Genomic DNA, 20,038 nt, shown 5'->3' on the forward strand with positions numbered 1-20,038 from the left:
ATAATTATTCTTAAATGAAGTTTGTGACCCAATATCACCTAGTATTTATTTAGTAAATGCTTGTTGTGAAATAAATGTATGTGCAGCCTGAACAGATCATGACTTAAAAAAAAAGGAAATTTCAGAAACCTTTTTTGCTTGGTTTTGCATGGGTTAGTGGATAGAGCATTAAATTGGAATTGGGAGAAATTTGTATTTGAATCATGGTTCTTGTGACCTTGGTCAGGTCCCCTGCAGCTCCCTTGCACTGCCCTCTAACTACCTGTGTTATATCTGAAGACTCCTTGCTCTTTATCACCTTTCCTATATTTCATGCTGTTGCTTCCATAAACTTTCCAGGCTTGACTGCTTACTCTACTGCTAACCTTCCTTATGTGGAGTTCTCTTTCCCCAAGTAGAGTGGAAGCTTCTTTAAAGGCAGAACTAGCTTGATTTCTTTCCCAGTATTTGTATACCCAGCTGTTAGTAAGACGGGACTGGCAATCACAATATCTGCCTCTGGGTTATAGTGAATATAATGCTGCCTAATTCCTGAAGAACTACACAGATGTGAATTGCTGTTATTCATATGGCTTTGTGCTTGAAGTTGCTATGATATTGCTAGCTGATCCTCTTAAATACAAAGTAGCACTCCAAACTATTTCTCCTACAAAATAGCCAGCCATTTCACAGTTGAGGAAAATTGTCCTCAGATTGAGTAAAGCCTAGATGATTACTTGATGGGGATTTTAAAAAATGTTGTTAATTGTTTTTCTTTTCTTTTTTTTATTTTAAAATTGTTCCATGGTTACTTGGTTCATGTTGTCTACTTCCCCTCTTCCCTCCCTCTTCCTGGAGTTGACAAGCAATTCCACTAGGTTATACATGTATTATCACTCAAAATCTATTTCCCTATTATTCATTTTTGTAACAGAGTAATCTTTTAAAACCCAAACTCTATACCCACATAAACAAGTGATAAATCATGTTTTCTTCTGCATTTCTACTCAGTTCTTTCTCTAGATGTGAATAGATTTTTTGCCATAAGTCCCTCAGAATTGTCCTGTATTGTTGCATTGCTACTAGTAGCAAAGTCAATCATATTTGATTGTCTCACAGTGTTTCAGTTATTGTGTACAATGTTCTCCTGGTTCTGCTTATTTCACTCCGCATCAGTTCATGGTTCTTATAGAAATCCATCGGTTCATCATTCCTTATAGCATAATAGTATTCCATCACTATCACATACCACAATTTGTTCAGCCATTCCCCAATCAACAGACATCCTATGAGGATGTTTTAAAGGACATTTTAGGTCAGATTCAGATTCCACTTGAACTCTGGGATAACTTCTGGCTCTTGAGTTTTTATGATTCAGGGACCATTTGCAAATTGTTTTTTTATTTTGAAGACAATTTTCAATATTATTATATCCTTTGGTAAAAAATTGTAATTTTTGCTGTTTTCTTTCAGAGTAAATACTTAAAATGGATCCTTCATAATAGCCAGAAATTGATCTGGTTTGTAACAGTTTTTACAAGTCATAGTGGAAAGGTCATTCTACTTGAAGTTCAAATTCTGCTTCAAGTTATAGTCTTAATTTTCTCATCTGAAAATATATATTACTGGTTGCTGTAAAGAAGTTGATTATAAACCAAAAAGTACTTTAGAAATGGGAGTTCTTGGAATTGTTTATTTACTGTTCTGAAAAAGACACATCTAGCTTTTTGAGATCTTATTACATCAAATTGCATAATTAAATTCCTGAGATGAGGACAATTTAGAGAAGATATAGGCTGAAGATGAAAAAGAATTTCATGGTCTTTTTTAATGTAGTTAGTTCTTAGACATAGCGTGATATAATGAAAAGAACCCTAGATTTCAGTTCAAAAGAGCTGGGTTCAAATGCAGGCTCTCCTGTTTATACTGAACTAGCTTTGTGACCTTGGGCAAATAACCTTTCTGGGCCTGAATATCTCCATATCCCCAAAATCACAGAATTTGGAGTTGGAAATGACTTTATTTATCCAATCCATACAAGAAAAAAAAATCCCAACTATAACAAACCTGACACTTGGAGACCAAGGAGAAGGAACCCTCTATCTTGGGGCAGCCTGTTCCATTTTAGGAGGATCTTAAGTTGTCCTCACACTGTGTCTAAATTGACTTCTTTGTCTCTTCTAATCATTGTTCCTGGTTTTTCCTCTTGGGGCCTAACAGAACAGGTCTAATCCTTCCACCACAAGTCAGTTACTCATACTTGACTCTGCTACTACTACTCCCTCCAACCTTCTGCCAATCTGCTTTTCTGTAGGCTTTAACTTAACACAATTCTTTTAGCTGTTACCCTTTTGTCATGAATTCAGTGCCATTCACCATCCTCTTCTGAATACTGTAGCTTATCATTGTCCTTCTTAAGCCATGGTACCAGAACTGAACAAAATACTCCAATGTTTGATGAGTGCAGAATATAGTGGGACAATCATCTCTCTATTCCTGAAAACTCTGTTAATTCATCCCAAAACACCCACTCATCTCGAGTCCCTGAAACCCCCAGATCATTTCTAGAACAATTGTTCTCTGATGTGTCTTCCATTTTATTCACAGGAAGCTGCTTTTTTAATAACCAAGGGTAATACTTTACATTTAATTCATATTGAATTTCATCTTAGTAGATTCCATAGTCTAGGAGTCAACAAACTACCCACTTCTGGCTACGTATTTTTGTACATGCATAACTTTTAAATAAAATAAAGCTTTATTTATAAATATAAAAACCATTTTTAACAAATGGCTCTGCCATACCAGCCATGTAGTGGATTGGATTTTGCCTGCAGGTTATAGTTTTAGTGAACCCTGTTCTGGACTATCCAAGATCCTTTTGGACCTTGATTCTTTCAGCTTTCCAGAAGATTGGCTATCCCTCCCAGGTTTTTATCATATGCAGACTGATAAAAATGTTAAACAGCACGGGTCAGGCACAGATCCCAAGGGTACTACACTTGAGATCCTTGCCACCTTAACATTAAACTAGCAACAGCAACTCTTTAAATCCAATTCTAAATCTATCTGGTTGTAGCTTTTCTTTTCCACAAAAATAATTTGAGATGCTTTATTTAAAAAGATTTTTTATTAAAAGCTTTGCTAAATAAAATGGACGATGGCAGAATTCTAGTAATATTTTGTTTAAAAGAAGCATACCAGAAAGATGCACACAGAGTTAAAATAAGAAGCCAAAGCAAAATCTTTTATGCATCATCTGAAGTAAAAATGGCAGCAGTAGCAATCATGATCTCAGATAAAGCAACAGCAAAAATAGATTTAATTTAAAAAGAGATAAACAGGGAAGCTACATTTTGCTGAAAAGTACCAAAGACAATGAATTAATAGCAATACTAAAACATATGTACCAAATGGCATAGCATTTAAATAAAGAAAAAGTTAAAATGGATTACAGAGAGACGTAGCCAGTAAGACTAAAATAGTAGGGAAAAGGATAGAGGAAGCAAACTTTTATTAATCACCTCCTATATGCCAGGCACTATACTAAACATTTCACAAATATTTTCTCACAGTGGGTCCTTCAGCTTCTACCTCTCAGGTCTAGATAAATACAACAACAAAAAATAAAATAAAAAAAAGAAGTGATCAAACTGAATAGAAATTTAAATATAATAGACTTAACTCCACACCCCTAGTGTCAAAGCAAAAATTCACAGCTTGTAAATTAAAGAAAAAAAGATAAAAAAGGTCTTTAAAACCAAGGATCCATTTCAGTTAGTATCATATAAGACTTGGAAGCTACCATGTTAATAGAGAAGAAAGTTTGGAGTTTGATATTCCAGAAGACAAAAGATAAGACTTGAAACAAAGAATAACTTACCTAGAAAAGCTGAGTATAATGCTACAGGGTTTTAAAAAAAGAAATCTTTAATGAAGTAGAGGATTTTTAAGCATCTCTTGGGGAAAAAGTAAACTGGTTATAAACTTTGAAATGCAAAAACCAGTGTCAAGAGAAACATAGGAAGGTAAATAAATATATTTGATCAATTGGAACAAACTAAAGTATGATCAATTGTTTGCATTTCTGTGGGGGAGAAGAAATGAGTTTCCTCTTAGTACCTTATTACCTGATTCAAGGATCAGAGAGAAAATTAGATAAGACAGGCTTTGAGAATGGTTTTGTTCTATTTTGATGGTCTAAGGAAAAGGAAATTAGAGGGAAAGGAAAATATACTAGAAAAGAAAAGAGCAAGAGTGAGCTCTCATAACAGGGATGGATGAAATGAAGAGTGTACAAATGTGTAGTGAGGAGTGGGGGGCATGGGCATCTAATGAGTTCTCTTTCATCTGAGCTTCAAAGAAGGGAAGTTTGAATGCGCATACCCACACCAAGTTTGGCATCAAGAGACATTAGAATTCACAAGGAAATGGGAAAGAAGTTGAAGGTAGAGGGAGGAGGTATATGAGGGGAGAAGAAAAAACTGGGAACTGAAGTGGATTACTTCAAATGTATATATTAATGTTAAGGAAATTCGTTCACTACCTTCTTTGTAATGAAAGGTTTGTCCTCCTTTAGTTGTCCAGTTCAAGCTTGTGTTGATTCCATCAAAAGGTAGACAAAGGAGAGTTAATCTTGTCTTCACTATCTAGTGAGGCATTAAGTAGAGGTACTTAAGTTATTGTTAACCAAGTGTTAACTCAAAATAGCCAAGGGGTATAAAGGATTCCCTTTCACAAGTGTAAACTCTGACTAGACAAAGAGAACAAAAAATTCCATTTTACATGTCCTAGAAGCAATTCTAAGGCCAAAGATGGAATAGGGATAAGCTTTGAGGGATATGTGACACACAGGGTCACTTAGGTAGGAAATGCCCAAGGCCGAATTTGAAGCTAGGTCCTCCTGACTCTAGGCCTGATATTTTATCCATTGTGCCACCTAACTACTTTCTGTTTGTAAAAGGATGACCAAGGAGCAAAAAAAAAAGTATAAAAGGACTGAATACTGTTAACAATTAAGAATAAGATAAAATTACCCATAAAATGGAAGAGGATTTCAGAATGGATTAGGAAGTAGAATTCAATAAAGTAACATAAGACATATTTGAGGCAAAAAGATTTAAACAGTTAAGATGGGTGGCTGGAGCAAAATCTATTTTGCTTTAGGTGAATTAAGTAAATTGGGTAACATAAGACAAGGCAGCAACAAAAATAAGCATTATAAAAGATAAATTATATTATGCATAAAGGCACTAGTTAATGAACCGATAATAATGTTTTTCATTTCAAAGAGGACCAGTGACATCACTGGTGTGATGTCTTGACTTTCCAGGGAATTGGATTTAACTGAGGCAGAGTTGCACAAAGTCATCAGCTCTCTCTTTTAGAATTATTAAAGGCCAATGGCAGGACAGAAAACAGGACAATTGGTGATGGCCCAGAATTCATGGGTTGACCTTAGTGTCTTCCATATCTGACCACACTCTAAATGCTCCACAGTGCCTGCTTCAGTCACCTTTCTGGCCTTTGAAGCAAACTGTTCTCATCTTACTTTCTGATAGGGAAAGTTTTCACCTGTTTGGGGTAGATTCTCCACTAATTCACTAAGGAATTTGAGGTCTGTTGATTATCTTCAGCCTGGCTTAATTTAACTTGTCTTTGAGATGGTTTTACTAGAGTGTGGTTACAGAACAGGCTACAACTTCAGTTTCTTGAAGCCACAGGTGAGAGTTGGGTGATAGGTAGATAAGCAGCTCTTCAAAGGACTTAGCAATACTTCACACCAAAGGTGCTGGTCCTCCCTTAACACCCAATAATCTCTATTAATAATAATATACATTGACTAAATGATGTAGCCAAATGGTTAAATAACTACTTAAAGGAAAAAGTCAATTGAATTACAGGAAATAGAGAATAAAGCTATAACTGTGGTGGTTTTCAGTGTACTACTTTCTTTGAAACCTAGACAAATCTAACAAAAAGATTAAAAAAGAAAAAAGTTAAGGAGTTGTAGCATTTAAAAAACTAAAACAAAAAGAGGAAAGCAACAAATCAGAAAGCTTCAGCAGGACACCAAAATCAAAAGCCAGAAAATCCGAGAGATTGACAAAATTGAAAGGAAAACAAAAGAAAGAATACTGAATTTATAAAAGTGGGCTTTTTTTTCCTAAAAGAAAAAAGACAAGCAATTTGTTTCTGATTTTTTTCCCAAAAGAAAGCTAAATTATGTCAAAAGTGAACAAATGAATTCACACTCAATAACAGAAGAAACTTTCAGAAATTATTTTGCACAATTACTTGCTAATTAAGTTAACAAATGAAGAATGTTAGCAAAAATTCAAAATTTTCAAATTTCATAGAAAAAGAAATCGAGAACTTAGTCTTAGAAGAATAAATTGAATAAGTTATAAATGAACTCTCAAAGGAAATAGACTCCAGAATAAAATGGACTTAGCAAGATCTATCATTAAAGAACCATTTCAATAGTATATAAGATATTTGTAAAACTAGGAAAAGTTCTACCAAATTCTTGAGTCTAAACAGAAAGAAAACTTAAAGACCAGTATCCTTAATGAATATTGATGTAAAAAAAGTAAAATGAAACATTAGCCAAGAGAATACAGCAACATATCCCCAAGATTTATTCATTTTTGACCAGGTTGAGTTTTATACCAGAAATACCAGACTAGTTCAGTATTTGAAACTATCTTTAAACATAATTGACCACATTCATAACAAGAACAACAACAGTAATATGAGTATAACCAGAGATGAAGAAAAATCTCTTGACAGGATATAACACTTTTTGTTGTTTTTTAAAACACCACTATTACCATCACCGAAAAACAGAAGAATAAATACCTCTTTTTAATATAAGTATTATCTATCCAAAACCAAGAGCTAGTATTATCTGTAATGGGAATTTAGAAGTCTTTCCAGTAAGATCAGAGGTAAAGCAAGGATATTCATTATCACTATAACTATTCAGTATAGTTATAGTAATAAGGCAAGATAAAAAACCAAGAGAATAAGCATAGGAGGAAAAAATTGAACCAGCCATTGGAGGAGTATGTTACAGCCTGGAGGTGATCTGATGGGTATGAGATAGGTATACTTGGGGAAGGCAAATTAGTGTGCCCTCCTTAGGTGAGGATTAGGTTATAACTACCCAGCCCTCCATTAAAAGATGAAGGTTGAGAATTTCACAGCACTGGGATGGAGGGAAGTGTGGGAGTGGAAGACTGCAATATGGTAGAGTTAAAGGCAAGCCTCATAGTTAAGGCAGGTTAGGATATATCCTGTCTTGAGATCATCATCCACTCCTTCAGCATACTTCAGATTCCCACTTGGGAGACCTCTGCTTCAGAGTAGTGTGTCAGACACATATCCCTCTGGCTACATAACAGTTTAAAATGTAATTGGGAATTATTTAACAAAATAGATAAAAATGCAAAGAATACAGATGTTAACATGTGGTTTTCTAAGCCAGTATGTATCTACAGGGATCCTTATATCTGGATTGGTGGCCCTGCTTCTACTTAAGTTTGCCATTACTGCTAAAAGGTGTGATCATTGTACTAAGAGTTAAGATTATAAAGGCAAAAGCCAGCTCCTATTCTTGAGGAGCTTACAGTCTGTCAGGGTAGACAGTGAGCAAATAACTGTGGACAAGCAAGCTACGTACAGAATGAATTAGAGATAAACAGAAAAAGACAGTGTGGGGTGGAAGGAGAACATCCCAGGTAGAGAGGCTAGCTGATAAAACAGCCACTCTAGAACTGGCATTGTCTTATGGATTTTATATTGTATTTCTATTTGGAGGTAATAGGAGCCTCCTGAAATCTGTTGAGTGCTGGAGGAGAGCTGGGCTGCTGACAGGGGTCCGATCTTTATTTTAGGAGAATATCTTTGACAGTTGAGTGGGAAAAGACATGAGCCAGCACAGGTCCACAGCAGCGTGCTTCAGAATGGTGGCAGCTTCAGAGGAGGACCAAGGGTGAGGGTGGATGGGGGTAAATGGGAGAAATGTTATGAAGGTAAAAACAGGACCTGAAAACAGGATATATGGAGTGAGGTTGCAAGCCTAAGTGACTGGGAAGATTGTGGTGCCAATAGTTAAGAAGAGGGGAATGTTTATGGGGAAAGATGAGGTCAGTTTTAGATATGTTGTCTGTGGGATATCTAGTTGGAGATGAGAAACTGGAGAGAGGTTAGTGGTAGAGAAGTACATTTAGAATCACCAGTGTAGAGATGATCTTTGGATCTATGGAAGCCAATGGGATCCAGCGAAGAAAGCAGTGCAGAGGGCCTGTAATGGCTCACCTCAGAGATATCTTAAAGTTGTCACAGAAAGGTCCTCTATTGGCTAAAGTGTTCATAGTAGCACTTTCTGACAGCAAAACAACAGTAAACAAAGTAGATGCCCATCCATTGGAGAATGGCTCAACTAACTGTGGGCTAGAAATGAAATGCCACTGTGTCTGAAGAAACAATGGATATCAAACATTCAGAGAAAATTGGAACTTTGTTTGAGTTGGTGCAGAGGGGCATAAATAGCCAGAATATGCACAAGGCCTCCAGAAATAGAAATAAAGTAGCCTACTAATGGGGTCCAGAGGAATGTTGAATTCAATGTTTGTCACTGTGGGGATGGGAAGACAGAACTTCCATCCTATTAGAAAGGCAGAATGTTGTACAAACTGCTTGATTCACTCTAGGTCAGTTTTCTTTTATCATTTTTCTTTGTTAAAGAATTGTTGGGTGTGGGGGAATATCAGAAAGTGAGTATCATATTAAAAACAAATATGAATAAAACAAAAACAATTGAAATAAAATGACACACAAAAAGTTTTAGGTCTTCTATCCTGGTGGTAAAAGCCCTCGGAAGTCTGGTTCCATACACTTCCTAATCATTTCATTTTATTCTTCTTAAACACTCTTAGTGAAATCAGTCCTTCTGTGCCTCTGCAACCAAAGGTCTTCCATGGAACTCCTAGAAGTTCTCTCCTTCCTCCCCACTGCTGCCTCACAGCACAAGGCACAGATTACATCTTTTGATTTGTCCTGTTTTAAACCTGCTTGTTTTTCTGAATCTGGACCGGTTTCTGCCTTAGGTAACTTGGGGGGCCCTCTGCTCTTGGGGGTTGGGGGGGGCACCATATTACTTGTAGGTTTACTATAAATACCTGATCAGCTTTATAGATCTATTGCACATCAGAACCTGAACTCAAGTAGCACCAGCCTCAGCAGGGATTATAGGCAGGCCTTGGATTGAACGGGGATTTCCATATAAACCTTTATGGTTTACAGAATATGAGTCTTTACAAGTTTTCTGGGGACAAAAACATGATTCCCCCAAAATCTATTCAACTAGATTGTTTCTAGTAACCGTCTTGGATCTGTGAGTCTCCCCAAACTTAACTAGTCCCCTCACATTGTCTGGTTTACCACAATAAGTACTCAGAGTTTTCAGGAACCCAGAATAAGAGGCATTGAAAAAGGCTTGGGGAGGTTTTTAAATACTGCCTAGTCCAACCTAACCTACAACAATTCACCCTTTCTTCTATAAATACTTTTTTTTTGATAGAGGCTGAAGTAACTTGCCTATATAGACAGAGTTCACTGAAGGTATTTGAGTATATTAAATCATCTAGACGGTGTTAGTCCTACAGAAGTATAACAGTAAGCAGCAGCTAGCTGAATGACTTTATTTGGTTTTTATCAGTGACTGGTCAAGTTCTTATGCAGTGTCTCATATTTTCTGTTACTTGGAGCCTGGTATTGTGGTCAATACCAAGGAAACAAAGAAAAATGAAACAGACCCAACCCTCAAGGAGCTTACAGTGTCCAAGGAATTGACAAGTGCATATAAATACTGCACAGGACATTGAAGTAATTCAATGGGGAAGGGACAGTTCTATTAGCTTTTATTGTCTTTGTTACATATAACTTGATTAGGTGGGGTAATAATTGTTTTGTGTATAGGCCTGGTCTTAAGTATTAAGTCCTCAGCCTCACTCTCCCTTCCAGAGGCAAAACAAAAGTCAGGGCTGGTGATGACCCAGGATGCAATAGATGACTGTGACATCTTCCGTGTCTGACCAAACTCATTGGACAGATTAAGAAACTGAGACTCAGGAAATTTTAAGTGACTTGCCTATGGTCACACAGCTGTGGGAGAGGATTTGAACCCAGGACTTTCCATATTCAAATCTAGTGCCCTATCTACATTCTGATGCTTCTCATTTAAAAAACAAACAACAAACAACAACAAAAAAAACCCTTACCTTCAGTTTTAGAATCTAGACTAAGTGTCAGTTCCAAGTCTGAAGAATGAAAAGGATTAGGCAATTTGGGTTAAATGATTTGCCCATGCTCACATAGCTACTAGTATACCTTAAATGATATCTAGAAATGGGATTTGGTATGGTTCAGAAATCCAAATCTGATTCTTAGATATCCTCTAATTAACTAGCTATACACTTCTCATTTCTGCTTTTCTCTTCTGTGTCCCTTGCCTTTTGGGGGGGGGGGGTAGGAAGGATAAAAATACCATCTGTTCCCCCACATTTCCATTTCTTGCCCAAGATTTTGTAAACTTTGGCAGTCCTTTCTGGATTCTTTTTGCTAATATCCTCTTAAGACCTACATGAATCACCAGAAGTTGGTAACAGTAATCTATTTTAACAAAATCTGATTTTTTCTCACATTTTGGATACTTGCCTTTGAAATAAAACAGACTTCTCTGTTCCTGTCAAATTGGCAGATAGTTATCAATGATTAGGAAGAAGCCAACCAACCAATTAGTAGTCTTTTTCTGAACTTTGCTAGATGATTTCTCACTTGAAATCATCATTGAATCTACTTAATCTTTTCTTGGAGGACAAGCAGCTGCTTCCTTCTTAGATCTGTCATCTTCAAGAAAAGCCTCACATTGATTTTATAGTTTTAGATGGTTAGTGGTCCTTCTTTCTTTCTTGCTCTGTGTGACATTAAACTCCTAACTTACCAGGATTCTCTTTTGCCCCTTCAAATCCTTATTAGGAAACATTTTTGTGAACTCTGATGATCTGGAATGTGAAGGGAGAATTTTCTGAGCTCCTTTAGCCTCTTTTCCAGGGGGGGAGATCATCTTGCACTGCAAGATAATAGTCACCTGGCTTTACAGGAATAAAAATATTGTATACTTCATGCCAACTACTCAGGCATATTTTTGTTTTCTCTTTTCTTACTTACCCAGACTCCTTGCCCTTAGTCTTTTCTTGAAGTCAATATTGAGTTTAAAGCATTACTGATTTTATATAATGCTCCAGTTTATCCGACTTCATTTGGTTCCTTGTGTGAAAATATGCACGTGTAAGTTGCAGAGATATAAATAAAGCTCTCCATACCTACTAGCAAATGTATGAAGATTTAAAGGGAAAACAGCTTATTCTACACTGCTAAACTATTTTAAACAAAAATGACATTTTGGTCTTATTGTCAGTATTTGCTGTGTGTATGTTTTTTTACTAAATTAAAAACATTTTCTATATTTTTTCCCCAATTAGATGTGAAGATAGTTTTAAACATTAGTTTTCTAAAAATTTGAGTTTCAAATTCTCTCCCTTTCTCTTCCTCTCACCTTGAGTGTAAACAATTTGCTATAGATTATATATATGTATTATCATGTAAAAATATTTGCATATCTTCATGCTGTGAAAGAAGACCCATATCAAGCCCCCCAAGACCCCCAGTAGTCTATGATTGCTTACCTTTAAGAATGATATTCAGTAATTTTTTTTTATTTTTAATTACTCTATAAAGGAGTAAACATTTTTCTTAATCCTTTGCTGATATGTTAAGAAAGATAAATTTATTTTCATAATTTTTGTTGCATATTTTCATTGGACTGGTACCAATTTCCATATTATGTATAATTATAATCTCAAATAATGTGAAATTTGAGTATTGCTAGCCACTTCATGGGATTCTTTAATTGCACTATTCTAGAACTAGCTGTGGTTCTGGCTGGAGGTCTGACTCCCAAGGGTCTTGACTGAATTCACATGGCATCAGTTCAGTTGTCACACATCCTGGTATGGGCAGGGATAAGCACACTCTGAAGCTAACCTAGTTGTGAAGAGCATGCAGTCTGCTCATTGTTAGGCCCTTATGTTCAAGACTTGGGTCCTTTTGGTTTTCCATCTGGGATCTGAGGATCCATGTTCAGATGTGACAGCCCCAAAATAATCTCTAAGGACCCTACAAGCTCCAAGTCTTATGATCCTCTAAAATTTGAAGGATGTTCAAAAGTTGTTTTACTAGTAGGCTTGTGGAGGTAGATTATAGGAAGAGATTAATGAGGAGCACAACACAGGGTGTGGCAGGAAATTGTTGATGTTCTAGTTATGGCATTCACTGGGTTAATCTATTCCTCCTTTGAATATAGAGGTTGTGTGACTGTCACTTTGACCATCATTTACTGCTCTTTAAGAGAGAATGAATTCTGTAAGGAAGTGGTAGAAAGGCTGTTCATGAGTCTCTGACCCTAGGCAAGTTACTTGACTTGTCTGCTGTCTTCAGAGACCTGTAGGTGGATGATTGCATCCTTCTCTTTCTTTCTCCTCTGGTTCTCCTCTGGTGGCATCCTCCTAATGATGCCCCCAACCCTCTACTCCCATAATTGACTTTCTTAGCAGTTATACAACAGCTAGAAAATTCTGTATAGCCCTGAACTAGATGAAAATGCATATAAATATGCAAACAGGTAATTTGTACATTATTGAGATGGATAGTGTTTGTTATTTCTAGAGTCAGGGGAAGAAAAATAAAGTCAGGAAATACCTGACTGGAAAAAAGGCCATAGGATTAAAAAATTTATCAGTCAGGAAGTACCCTCTCTGTGTCTGACACTGTGTTGATGCTAGAAGTATACAAGGAAAGGAACAAATCCTCATTCTCCCAGCTGCCTGATTCTGGCCTTTAAAGCCTGGTTTTCCTTTTCAGTTTCATCATACCGGTTTTGTAGATGCGTGAATTTCTTTTGCATTATTTCCAACTTTTCCTCCCAGAAGGCTTCCATCTTTTTGGTCATTTCTGATTCAAATTCTTCATAGGTTTGTGGGAGAGTTTCCATTTCCTTTGGAAGGTTTTGGAGCATTTTCTTTTATATTATCTTCTATCTGCTCTGTATTTTGTATTTTGGCTCCATAGAATGTGTCCAAAGTCGCCCCTTTCTTCTTATTTTTCTTGGTATTTTGGGGCTTCTGTGGTTCTGTGGAGTTTGCCATTTCTGAATGTGGAGGATTAGCTTTTCTTGTCTCTGTCTGGTGTTCAGAGGCTTTAGTCCTGGGCAGATGGTTCTATGAGCTTTCCCTGGGTTAAACTGAATATGCCTCACTGGAACTGGAATGGAAGGGTCGGACCACATTGCTTTCCGGAAGTTGCCTTCAGAATCGCTGGCCGTGAGGCTGTTTCGTTGGCCTGCGGGGGGATGGGCTGCAGCTAACCCAAGCTCCGAGGGCAAGGACTTTCACTGAGACTTGGATAGCAGGATCCAGCCTGTGAGGCTGTCTTGCCGGCCCTGAGGGTTGCTGTTGTTTCGACCAGCTCTCTGCAGCGGGAGCCCCAGGCAGTAACTTTCACCGGGACTCGGGTAGAAGGCCCTGAGGGTTCTGCTCTCTGAGCCCTGCCAGGCTGCGGCTTCCGGGAGCCTTGGACTCTGCGCTCCTACCCCTGAGGTCCGAGTGATCTCGGGTTCTGGCTTTTAAGGGGAGCCGTACCTTTTGAACCGGGTCCAGGTCCAGGAGGAGGGTTCCCAGGGTCTGTGCTGTTGATCGTTTTGAATTTCGGCGCCTTAGGAGCTTATAGTTTGAGATCAGTCGGGAAGGGTTTTCCGGAGATCTGAACTTTAGCTTTCTCTAAGCTGCCATCTTAACCGGAAGTCCCAGCTGAGTCAAAAATCCTCATTCTCAAGAAGCTTACTTTGTAATGGGGAACTGGAAGCCCATCTGTTAGACTTCATTTTATTAATGAAGGAACTGAAACCTAGAAAGTGAAATTACCCAAGTTAGAGACAGGATTCAAACCCAAGTCCTCTGACTCCAAATTGATAGTTAAAGCATAATTGTTCTAAATATTAGAGCACCTAGGAAATAGATTCTAATTCATTGGGTAGATTTTCTGTAAATGTAGAGGACTTATGGTAGTGTTGACCAATCCCTTAAGAATGTGTGCTCAAACTATACCTTCAACTGCCTGTGAGCTGTCCCCCCCCCCACCCCAGCCCCCCCTTACACCAGAGAGCAGAGGAAGTGCTTGCACTGAGCTGCTGGACAGAGGGATGGGGCATGTGAAAATTGTCCTCAGGCTCAGTGGGGAGTGTGCCCACCCCACCCCCCACCCCCATGCTGGGGCACTTGTGCCACACCTTTGATAACATGGACTTATAGGAATGTATGAAGGAAAAGCATCAGATTTGGAGTCAGAGGTCATAAAATTGCATCCAGCCACCCAGCTGCCCCCAGCAGCACACATTTTTAAAGCACCTACCAGTTGCCAGGCCTTTACTAGGTTCTTGGGATACAAAAATGAAACCGAAATATTCGTGATCTGAGAGAGAGCTTATATTGTGTAGGGGGGAAAACACCATGTCCATATGCAAGTACATACAAATCCAGGGTACCTGGTCAGGGGGATGATTCCTGAAAGTCCTCCGTTAAAAGAAGTGGTATTTAAAGGAAATGAGCTGGAGGACACCTTCCAGGCATGGTGGGAAACTTGCAGAAAGGCCTGGGAGATATGTTTGGTGTAAGGACTGAGAATATGGGTTTTGCAGTAACAACTGTTAAATATGGAGAGGAGGGAAGGAGGAAGAGAGAAGAGAGAGTGTGTTGGGTTCAATTCAATTCAATTTAAATGCTTGAGAGAGGAGAGACTGAGACAGACACCAATGAGGAGACTATTGCAGTAGACTCAATGAATGATGAGAGATTGTGAATAGGTGGGAAAAGTTGTGGCCTGACTCACCAGATGTTTATGGAGCAAAGTAACGACATCGGTGCTTTTGTATGAAAATTAAAAGCCAATGCAAAGTAATACCTAACAAATTAAGTCCAATCCCCAACTTCCCCAAAGTCCAAATCAAACTACTCTTGCTCTCATCAAAACTCCTGGAGTATTTTATCCAACTCTGCCCACAACTTAAGATATCACCAGCTGCTGGAGAGTGTCCATAGGAGAACATCCAGGACAGTGAACGGCCTTGAATCCATGTCATCAGAAGAAGCAGTCGTAGTAGTTTATATTGGCCATGTTCGGACTATCATATAGAAAAGGGATCAGACTTGTTCTGTTTGGCATAGAGCATGCAGTTTTGTTTTGTTAGCTTGTTGGTTTTTTTTTTACCCCAAGTCCAATTTTACTATCCCACATACTTTCTGGATTCCTTGGATGTGATCAAGTCAGTTTTGTTTAGCTAGGTAATCCCCAAGGTATTTGATTCTGTAGTCTATTAGTATATGTACCAGATCCTAAAATATGTCCATTGCTAATGAGCAGTCAGATTTTCTTTCTTTTACTTTGTATGTTATTTAAAGTAAAAGAGAAGTAATGGGGATATACAGTTACATTTCCTGTTTTGAAGAAAAAATAGGGAGTATTAAACAACAAAACCATCACAGTGTAAATTATCAGATAAATTTCCATTTGAATTTCTTTGTAATATATTACCAATTTTGTAGTAAAACTATTTTTATCATTTTTTAAAAATATATAAACATGACCTTGGTGGGATGAAGTGAAAAATGGGGAGGTTGACCCCATTTAGATATACCAGTTTCAAAGACACTCTTGGAATAGATTCTGTATTTTTATGTTTTCCAGAGAGAATGTAGGAGTAGAAAACCCAGATGAATTCACATATTGGAGATATGGCAGCTCCTTGAAGGTCCTCATCTGGGTATTTATATTGTGACAGCAAACAATAGAGTTGAGGGTTGTGAGGTAATTAGGTTCTTTGTTTATAACTTAAGTCTCAGTGGACTATGCTAAGATTTTCCTGTGGGCTCAAAAAGGAGTTGATGAGGCTCCTAACTTTTGAAACACAAACAGGAAAGAAATTTTCTATAATATAACTTGGTATTCCCACGCTCTAAACAGTAAAAGGCAGAAAGAGCGAAACCAGAAATAGGGAAGACTGCTGAAGGCACTGGCTTCAAAAACAACTTTGATTTAGGCTGTTTGGGGAGGTTAGGACCTGGACTTGATTTGTTAGATGTTATTTTTCATTGGCTTTTTATTTTAATGCAAAAGTACTGATATCATTTATTTGTTTCATAAACGTGTCTTCCTGGGCCAAGAAGTCAGGCCACATTTGGAAACCTGTTTTTGTCCTCTAACCCCGCCTCCCTTTTTTTTTTTTTAATTAAGCATATGTAGTAGAAATTGTTTAGCTTGAGAATCCTCCATATGTTGCAAACTCACTATGCTCCCTTTTGGAGAGGCAGTGTAGAATGATGAATAGAGCTAAAGACTAGCTCAAGGGTCACTTTTGACACCATATTTATGACTGGTATGACTTTTTCCCTATACTTTGCCCTAGTTAGAAAACATAGTGTCAAGTTCTGAAAGCCACAGATTAGGAAGTAATTCTAATAGCAAGAGAATAGGCTAAGGAGGGCAGCGGGGATGATGAAGGGTCTTGAGATATACCATGCATGTCACATTCATTTGTGAGAACTGGGGCTAAGGCACAAGGGTGCCTATCCTTAGAATGTTTGAAGCTGTTCTTTGAAAGGTATCAATTTAATTTGTTCTACTTAGCAGAACTGAAAACCCTGGAAATTACAGAGAGATTTGGTTTTTGATCATATCATTTAACTTTGTTAAAATCAAATGTTAAAGATGGAACAATCTAAAAGTTGAGTAGAATAAAAATGTCCCAAATCATTAATTATCAGAGAAAAAGAAATTAAAACCACATTTAGGTTTTACCTCACACCCACAAAATTGGCAAAAGTTATACAAGATCAAATAGTGTTGGGAGGGCTCTAGGAAGCAGGCACACTAATTCATTGTTATAGAGCTGTGAATTGATACTTTTGGAAAATAATTTTGTGTGATACAAAAAAAGTCACTAAGAGGCAACTAGATTGCTCAATGGATAGAGCATTAGGCCTTGAGAGTTAGGGAGACCTGAGTTCAAAGCCTGCCTTAGACACAAGCTATGTAATCTTTGGCAAGTCACTCAACCAACCTTTATTTGCCACTGGAGAAGGAAACAGCAAACCACTCCAGGATCCTTGCCAAGAAAACCCCTGGACATCATTGTTGTTCTGTGGTCCATGAAGAGTTGAATACACCTGAACAAAAACAAAAGAAAAGTCATATCCTTTGACCCAGCATTCCTACTACTGGGCACATATTCCAGTGGGTTCAAAGACACAAAGAAAGATCCTGTAGATACCAAAAAGATTGTAGCAGAGCCCCTTTTAGTCACAAAATACTTTATGGGACAGTAGGTGCCCATTGACTTGGGGAATGGCTGCATCCATCTTGGTATATGATTTTAATGGCATAAGAAATAACATAATTCAGAGACTTTGAGAAGATAGCAAAACCTGGTGGTGGAATATTATTGTGCAAAAAGGAATAATAAAGTGGAGGAATTCCATGGAGACTGGAACGACCTCCAGGAAGTGATGCAGAGCGAGAGGAGCAGAACCAGGAGAACATTGTACAGAGACTGATACACTGTGGTATAATCGAACGTAATGGACTTCTCCATTAGTGGCGGTGTAATGTCCCTGAACAATCTGCAGGGATCCAGGAGAAAAAAACACTATCCACAAGCAGAGGACAAACTGTGGGAGTAGAAACACCGAGCCAAAGCAACTGCCTGACTACAGTGGCTGAGGGGACATGACAGAGGAGAGACTCTAAACGAACACTCTAATGCAAATATTAACAACATGGAAATGGGTTCGAATCAAGAACACATGTGATACCCAGTGGAATCACGCGTCGGCTACGGGGGGGGGGGGGGGAGTAAAAGAAAATGATCTTTGTCTTTAATGAATAATGCATGGAAATGATCAAATAAAATACTATAAAATTAAAAAAAAAAAAGATAGCAAAACCTGGAGAATAACATATATCACATCACCCTGATTTAAACAACAACAACAAAAACCCTGATCTAGAACAGGTGAGGAAGCCCACTTTCCTTCTCTAAGATAGGTGGAGAACTATAAGAACAAAGGGTTACACTGCTGTCAGTCTTGGTTGCTACTACTTTATTTAACTGTTTTTCTTTGTGGGAGGGAGACATGTGTGTATCTGGAAATTTGGGGAGGGTGTGGGGAGAGCAGTAGGATTTAAAGCAACAGAAAGGCACTGCATGTAGGGGCCTAGCCTCTGCTTTGCCAGGTAGCAGAACACTCCTGCTGGCCCCCCCCCCCCCCTTTCATTGGAGAGCTTGTCGGACTGTAAAATAGATTCTCCTTCCACACTGTGTCCATTTAATAAAATGAAAAAATCAGAAAAAGGTAATTTATAGGTAAAAATATCATTAAAACTTTAATCACATGGTATGTTTTCTTCTGATTATGAGTTAATTGCTTCTTTATGCTACTTAGCAAACAAGATATTTATTGAAATTTAAAATCCCAGATAATATGTATAATGGTAGATGTATCTATCTAGTTCAGACTAATGTAAAGTATAATTTTGGTTTTTTGGCATTTGAATAAAAATGAATTCTATAGAGCCTGAAGTAAATTTGCACCAAATTTGGTGGGAAGGTCACACATTTTGTATATTGCCAACATAAGAAAGATAGTTTTTGTTAGCAAGGAAAGTTGCCAGAAATATAAATTTTCTGCTATATAATCTCAGGATTCCCAAAGGACCTGTGGTGTTTTCAGAACAAGTTGTTAACTTTAAAGTGATTGTTAAGATTACTGAAGGGTTTTAGAATAGTTCACCTTTGTTTTACTTTCCCAGGCTAACCATTTCTTCTGATCTGAAAATAAAGAAAATTTAATATACAATCCTAGATTCCTGGCATGTGCCTGTGGTAGAGGTTCTATGCAAATTCTTTTGCTTAGACGAAACATTTTTCTAAACTTCAGAATATCTGGCGAAAACTGGGGGAAAAAGGTGTGAGTTAGAAGCAGTGGCATTGTAGAGAGGGAGAAGTAATGATTATATTAGTTAAGAAACTTAAAACCATTTTCTCTTAAGATTTTGTTGCCTAAGAATTGTTAAGACTTTCCCACTTCACTTGTAAAGCTGATTGAGGCAAAGGTTAGTGCTTGAGCTTGCTTTGTCGATCGGAATCTTGATCTTTTACAGCCTAAGGAATAAGCCTTCTGAGTATTTCTGGAGTGGCCTGTAATCCTCTTGGGGGCTCTCGTTGCTTAGTAGAAGACTGTATACTCAGTAAACCCTTAGGAGATGCTGCTGCTAGTCAAATGCACGGCTAGTTGTAGATCCAGAAGTAGCTCTTTCACTCAGTCATTTAGAATAATATATTGTTTTGGCTCAGTTTCCTTCTTGACCTCCCCCACCTAAGGACGTCATGCCAAGGTAAAAATACATATTTCCCTTAAGTTATTTTCAGTCTTATACAATTTATATGTTATAGATTCCATTTGATTATTACTGCATATTAATACTTAGAAGCGCCTGACTCCTTATTTTGAGAGTGGGGGAAAATTGTCTTTGTATTTTAACTGAGGGAGTTCAAGTCCTTTGGACTTATGCTGATAGTAGGACCAGTGTAAGCAGCTGGTTCATTTTCTGATAGAATGAAAAGGATTATGCTTAAATTAGAGGAATTTGTTAGGAAGTATATCTTTGTGGTTCTGTGATGTGATAAAATCTATTCTGAATATTTTCAAGAAGGGGTTGGTCAACCACTGTCTTTCTGAGAGTTCAGAGCTCCAGAATAGTGATCGTTGTTAGAGGTGCTCTTCTAGGAGACATCCATATTTTAAAAAGTAAGTAGTACCTGCTTCTGTTCATAAGCCATGATCCTCCACTGGGAGCAACCTCAGGGCAGCTTCTTTGATACAGT

The 20,038-nt window shown here is 37.8% G+C and overlaps 1 protein-coding gene and 1 long non-coding RNA gene across 3 annotated transcripts in view; one reads left to right on the top strand and one right to left on the bottom strand.

Moving 5' to 3' along the window:
• SPPL3 (signal peptide peptidase like 3) overlaps positions 1–20,038 on the top strand; it is a 138,466-nt gene that overhangs the window by 34,660 nt on the left and 83,768 nt on the right. The gene's annotated exons all lie outside the window — the stretch shown is intronic.
• Positions 1–20,038, bottom strand: part of LOC130458205 (uncharacterized) — a 43,829-nt gene that overhangs the window by 22,863 nt on the left and 928 nt on the right. Inside the window, exon 2 of the long non-coding RNA XR_008917296.1 lies at positions 17,216–17,321. This is a non-coding gene — a long non-coding RNA (uncharacterized LOC130458205). The remainder of the gene's footprint in view (positions 1–17,215; positions 17,322–20,038) is intronic.

Source organism: Monodelphis domestica, chromosome 3 (genome assembly GCF_027887165.1).
Source record: "Monodelphis domestica isolate mMonDom1 chromosome 3, mMonDom1.pri, whole genome shotgun sequence".
NCBI classification, from domain to species: Eukaryota; Metazoa; Chordata; class Mammalia; order Didelphimorphia; family Didelphidae; genus Monodelphis; species Monodelphis domestica.